The sequence below is a fragment of the Botryllus schlosseri genome, chromosome 12 (genome assembly GCF_051294905.1).
Source record: "Botryllus schlosseri isolate E-star chromosome 12, Bs_hap1, whole genome shotgun sequence".
NCBI classification, from domain to species: Eukaryota; Metazoa; Chordata; class Ascidiacea; order Stolidobranchia; family Styelidae; genus Botryllus; species Botryllus schlosseri.
The window spans coordinates 13,787,325-13,793,324 of record NC_137247.1 but is presented as its reverse complement, the minus strand read 5'-3'; positions in this window follow the sequence as shown (position 1 = coordinate 13,793,324).

Sequence of the window (6,000 nt, the reverse complement as noted above, 5' to 3'; positions counted from 1 at the left end):
AAGCCCTAGATTCTATCGAGGGGAGCAGTTTTTCGGGACTGTCGAATAGTAATGTTAGAGTTGGTACCACCAAGTCGTTCATTAATGCCAACAGAATGTCCAGTTCATATCGATACTCTCATGCCATTTCATCACTTCAGTCAGTCTTATTATGGCCTCATTGCGAGCAGGGCAATAAATCTTTGGCATGTTTTCGAGACGCTCTTCTTGTCGTACCAGTTGTAGATACATTCGATGCGCACAGGGAGGACATTAAATACACACATGTCGGAATATTGCGTCATTTGCTATCGTAACGTTGCCGAAATACAATAATTTGCATGCACGTACTGATTATGGTGCCATGAGTGCACTTGTCAGACACATCCATTTCGTGAAACGAATGTGCAAACAAGGCGGGTCTTATTCTAATGTCATACTCGATCATCGACACATCAGTTTCGAAAAACGAATGTGTGGACAACTTCAACCATGGGTTACTTTTCTAAGGTCTTTATATTAGCAGTACTGGCCTGAGGTATTCCTAATGTTATAGGCCTATTATTTCCGGTTATAATGTTCATTTTTATTCATCTATGTAATGTCATAGCAATTTACAACGTAGTTACGTTGTAAATCGCTATGGTAGTGCCCTAAACATTTTGGAATATCAGTCGATTTTTTCCAAGGTATACGACCAAGGTATCGACGTATATATCCATTGTGGATATTGTCCTTAACATTTTGGAAAATCTGTCCGTCTTATCCAGGATCTAACATCAAGGTACGGAGCTATAATACATTAGTTATATTTGCCCTAATCGTTTTGGAAAATTTGTCCGTCTTATCCAGGATCTAACATCAAGGTACGGATCTAGCAATTTGATTGAGTCAGACCCGGACAACTAGAAAATTTTCAGCTTTTCCTAATTAGATGAGATTTAGAGCTACACAGCTTTTCCAAATTAGATGAGATTTAGAGCTACACAGCTTTTCCAAATTATGTTAAAATTAGAATTAGAGCTGCGCAACTTTATCCAAATTAGATTAGAATTAGATTACTTGCATTTCGTTCTAATTCAGTGAAATTAGACAACTAGAATTATTTAGTTGTCCAAGCCTGGTTCGAGTCGCCTGCTTGCAGTACCAATAATAAATCCAATTTGACTTTGTCCTTGTTATTACTTAATGCGACAAGTGGGTATATTTCTGAAGCTATTTTTTAGTTAGTGCGTTTCATCTTACGTCAGCGAGGTAAATTGTCCTCAAAAACACTAAACAAGAATGCTCTAAAATGCTGACAAAACCATGGAATATCTAGGTACAAAGGCACCCGCCTTATTGTCGGCATGAATATGCACAGCGAACGGCACATATTTATTGACGCACTGCGATACTACACATTTACAACGCCGCAACATACCCTACGGAAACTTTATCGCTGCTAGTGATTATTTTTCATCCTCACTAATTCTTGGTCCTAGTTCGGCCTATGTAAGCTTACACGAAATCATAGGGTGTTTTTCGGCATATTCGAATCTTGACTGGAGTCAGGCTCACTTTCAACTAGACACTTTCATCTCGCCAAATCTGTCGCAGCAAATTACTACACGCGACAGGATAGTTAGTACGACTGCCCTGGATCGCAGTTTCGTGTTGTTTTGAAATGATGAAAATATTATTAAAACTGATTGACTAAACGCGGCATAAGCACTCGTCATTTCCTGCTTTTATATCTCTAGACCAGCGGTTCTCAACCGGGGGTCTGCGAAGCAATTTCAGGGGGTCCGCGAGACCTAGGTGGTTAGTCAAGAAGTACTTCTGCTTTTTGGAAGTACTCAAGTAGTTTGCCTCTACTTCTGGTACTTATTCAAGTAGATCTGATTTTCTCTACTTCTACTTCTACTTCGTAATATTTTGTGATCTACTTACTTACTTTTCGCTATTTTCAGTTTGTCAAGTAGAAGTAGTCTAATTCCCCAATACGAACGATAACTTGAGGAATTCCGCGGCTGTTTTCATGGAGTACCAACATTTAATATTCATAAGAGTCAAGTAAAGCCCAGGAATTTTATTGCGCTTCGCGCATAGTAGTAATGGAGTGACAAATATGTTTTCATGAAAGTATCAGTGAATGTAATTTAGGTACCGGATTGCTTGGTTCCTCTCACACCGCATTGTCGTCCTTATCAAATAATTCATCACTGTAAATATGGCCCACCACAACATTTGAAACTACCGTTTCGCAATCTAGCAATTACCTATCATATTGTAATCTAGCAGCCCCTTACGTGTCTTGATAATCTGGAAAATCCAGCTTTTTTGAACGTCACACCTGTTTTAGCAGATGACCTTTTAAGCTTTGTGGACAAAATACAGGAAATATATTATCCGCTTTTTAGAAGTGGTATTTGTATTTCATTTTTATTGCGAGTATCATACTTTTACTTTCATAGATGTTAAAGCATAAACACATGTGTGGTAATGCCTCCATTTTCCGAAAATAAAACTAGCCTACACTAAATATAACTTTTGCGATCCACAATATTTGTTATCAACGTATAATAATCACGCAAGGTGATGTAACCGTATCCGATACATTTTCTACGTATTGCTCTTCGCCTAAACTTGGGGCCTTATAATATGGGGTAGGGCGCCATCCCATGATATTCTCTAAAAACGGGATGCTCTAGTAAACAAAGGATAAGTATCGCATCTTCATATCAATACTATAATTTGCATCCCATGATGCGAAACAATACTTATTATGTCGAAAATTGATACCTCCTGGGATGCATCAATACGAATCAAGCTCCCTGCACGTGCCGCATAGCTCAATTCGCAGCTTTTGACAGTCCATGCGAACGAATTGAGACTGTTTTCAAAACTACTTACTTACTTGAGTAGATTTAAAGTCAGTTAATTCTACTTCTACTTCAACTTGAGTAGTTTTCTTGACTACTTTGGCCACCTCTGCTGATATCATCCATAAGTCAGTTTTTCTTTTCTTTAGCAATTGTCATATAATTCGGACCCTCTCTGTCTTTCAGCGTTCCCTTTATTTGAATTCAAAACGACTAGCACTTTTTATACAGTTGTACTGTGTTCCAGAATAGCTATAACCATCACATTCTGTGGGATCCGTTTTTGACCACAATACCTAATTTAAGAAATTACGTCGCGGGCCATTCAAAACCTTCCCGCGGCCACGGGTTGGCTGCCCCTGACCTAGCTCAATCAGGGGTGTGCAAATATTTTCAGGTTAGTCAATTGTGAACTAGCGGGACGAAAACTTGGCCCATATTACAAGTCGTATTATTTTTCCAAATAAAGATCCGAAAATTACATCCTCAATGCAGGCCATTGCAGGTCAACCCTTTTTTTGCCTCCCCCGTCCAGCACAAATTTTGATGGTGGGCTCAACAAATTTTGGTCTAAAAGCGCATAGTCGCAATGCCTCGAATCAAGTCCAATGACCGTTACAGCAGGGGTCGGCAACCTTTTGCTAGCCGTGGGCCAAAATTCAGGTGTACAACTTGGCGGGTCGGAATTTTCCTTAGTATTATATTTTACGCTCACTTCGGTTTGTTAGCCTGTATTGCTGCAATCTCGATCATACGAATCAGAAGACACATGTATTTACACTTCTATAACACAGAATCATTGTGACAATTGACGCAGCTTGCTCTGTGAAAGGTTTTCAACTTCTGGCAACAAGTCGGATGAAACTAGAATCAGACCCTATTCAAAATGGACGTCAGAAACACGTGATCTTAGCTTGCTCTTCGTGAATTCCATTGTTCGCAACTATTGTTCATATGCGTATGTGCTTCCAAAATTTGATACAATTTCTTTTGCATTGTTGGTTAAGCTGGGATAAAGACCAATTTCGAGAACGTACTCTTTGTCAAAATCATGCAGCGATATGCTCTTTGTATAAATTTTGTCATTATTGGCGTCCGCATTAAACAGAGCACTGAATAGTCAGAATTCATTTTGTAGAGAAGGAATGTCGTAAACGCGGGTGAATACTCAGTAGTTAAATTTCGCATCACCGTACAAGTGTAGTGATTAGTACTAGATTTCATCTCCTCCAGTATAGGAAAGTGAACATAATTTTCTCTCAACCTCCCACGCGCCTAGTTGTTTTCCCCCTGGAGTTGCAAATTAAATTTGTTCAGATGTGACGTTAAATGTACCAGGAAAGCAAAGTGAGATACCCATCTTCGATTACAAGATTATGCGTCGGCGATATTTGTGTTTTCGAGGGAAGTTGCCCTTTCAATCCTCAGTTCATACACTCGTGTAGGCATAACGTAATTGATTTTGACGATGTAGGTTACTATTAAACCGTAGCAATGCCGCATTTTATTATGCAGTGCTGCACTGCAGATTGAATCTCATTATGAAACGGCGGGCCGCATTCTAGTGATACTATGTCGCGGGCCAGTTTGAAGGGATGGACCATTCGGCGCCTTGACATATTATTATCGAAAGCTTCGACCAGGCCTAGGTTATAGCCGACGGCCCTTCTGTGAGCGCAAACGGCGGGGAACACTCTATCTCGTAATCGCAAATGCAGTTCGGCTCAATTCGATACATTAGGCGTTCTTTCATTTTTACAAAGAGGTAACCTTATTAAAAGCAAAAAATCGAGCGACAACATGTTGCGCAAAGCGTGTAGTAATAATCATTTCACGTCCTTCTGTTCTAACCAGAGGCTCCAATTCGGACATTCTCGCGGGCCCCTCTACCAAGTCTCGGAGGTGCCGCAGCCGCGGCATCACTAATAGGGATATTCAATATAGCAATTCCAAGTGGGCCCCATTCGACGGGTTTCCATAAACGAGAATCCCACAATCGTCAAAAAAATCCAAATTACTTATGATAGTATCTTACGTTTGACACAAAAAAAAACTCAGTACTTCAGACATGCCAACAGGGTCGCCTATATGCCAACCGTAATTTGTAATTTCGAGAGCCATATTATGGCGAAACTTGCCGGGATTTCCACAGCAACTTTGGAGCGAACTTCAGCCTTTTTTATTTAAAAAGGTACGTGGCCTTTAAATATTTTTTCAACACTTGAAATTTCCAAATTCCGCCGCGGCCCGTCCGAAACATAGGCATGGGTGCATGCGGCCCACGGGCTGTCCCCGAAACTTTTACCATAAGCCGCTCGCATCTGTGAGCCCAGGGGCTCAGATTCAAACTGAAAGGACCAGCACGATCAAAGACAATCGAATAAGAAAACACAGGCCGGCTTTTTACAATCGGGATCATATTCGGTGTACTAAATTTTCTCTTTACAGGGCGCAAGCACAAGGCGACTTGGTGCGCACTACTTCAAGCGCGTAGAAAACCGAGCAAAACCCCAACCTTCCACGTCTGCAACTTCGTTTAGCTACCGCTACATGGGACACGCAATATTTATAAAGTACTCACTCAGTGCTGTGATCTTTGCCGTAGCCTCGGTGCAAGAATGCCCGCCTTGCTCCTGTGTTCTTTCAGCTTCAATTCCTTCTGCTCCGTGTTGCGAGTCGAGATCAGACTGGATAGATGGTGATTCGAGGCTGCTTATATGCATTTCTGTTTCAAAAACAAACAAAGACTTCCCTGCCAAGAGTTGGCTATAAGTTTCGGGCCCAGTTCGTGATGAGTTATTTTCTTTTTAATCTTTTTTATGAATCACAGTTCGTGCTCCAGCCGCGGCCATTAACTAATTGTTTTCGGCTCTATCAGCTACCAAAATGGCACAGCTTCGTGTGCGAGTTAATCTCCCTCATCATTATAAATGACCCATTATAACGACTTCGTGCACGAGCAGAAATGACTAAGTGTCACGATTCGGCCTCGGCTCCTTATTTGGATAGAAACATCGGTCGCCATTTTTGAGTTTGCGTCAACACAATACCTTGCAGTAGCCTACCTCGCTCGCTGCAATCACCTTTTCCCCGCTCAGGAAAATACTTTACTTTTTGGTTGCAAAGTAGGTACCCTATTTAGGTTTTCTTTCACCAG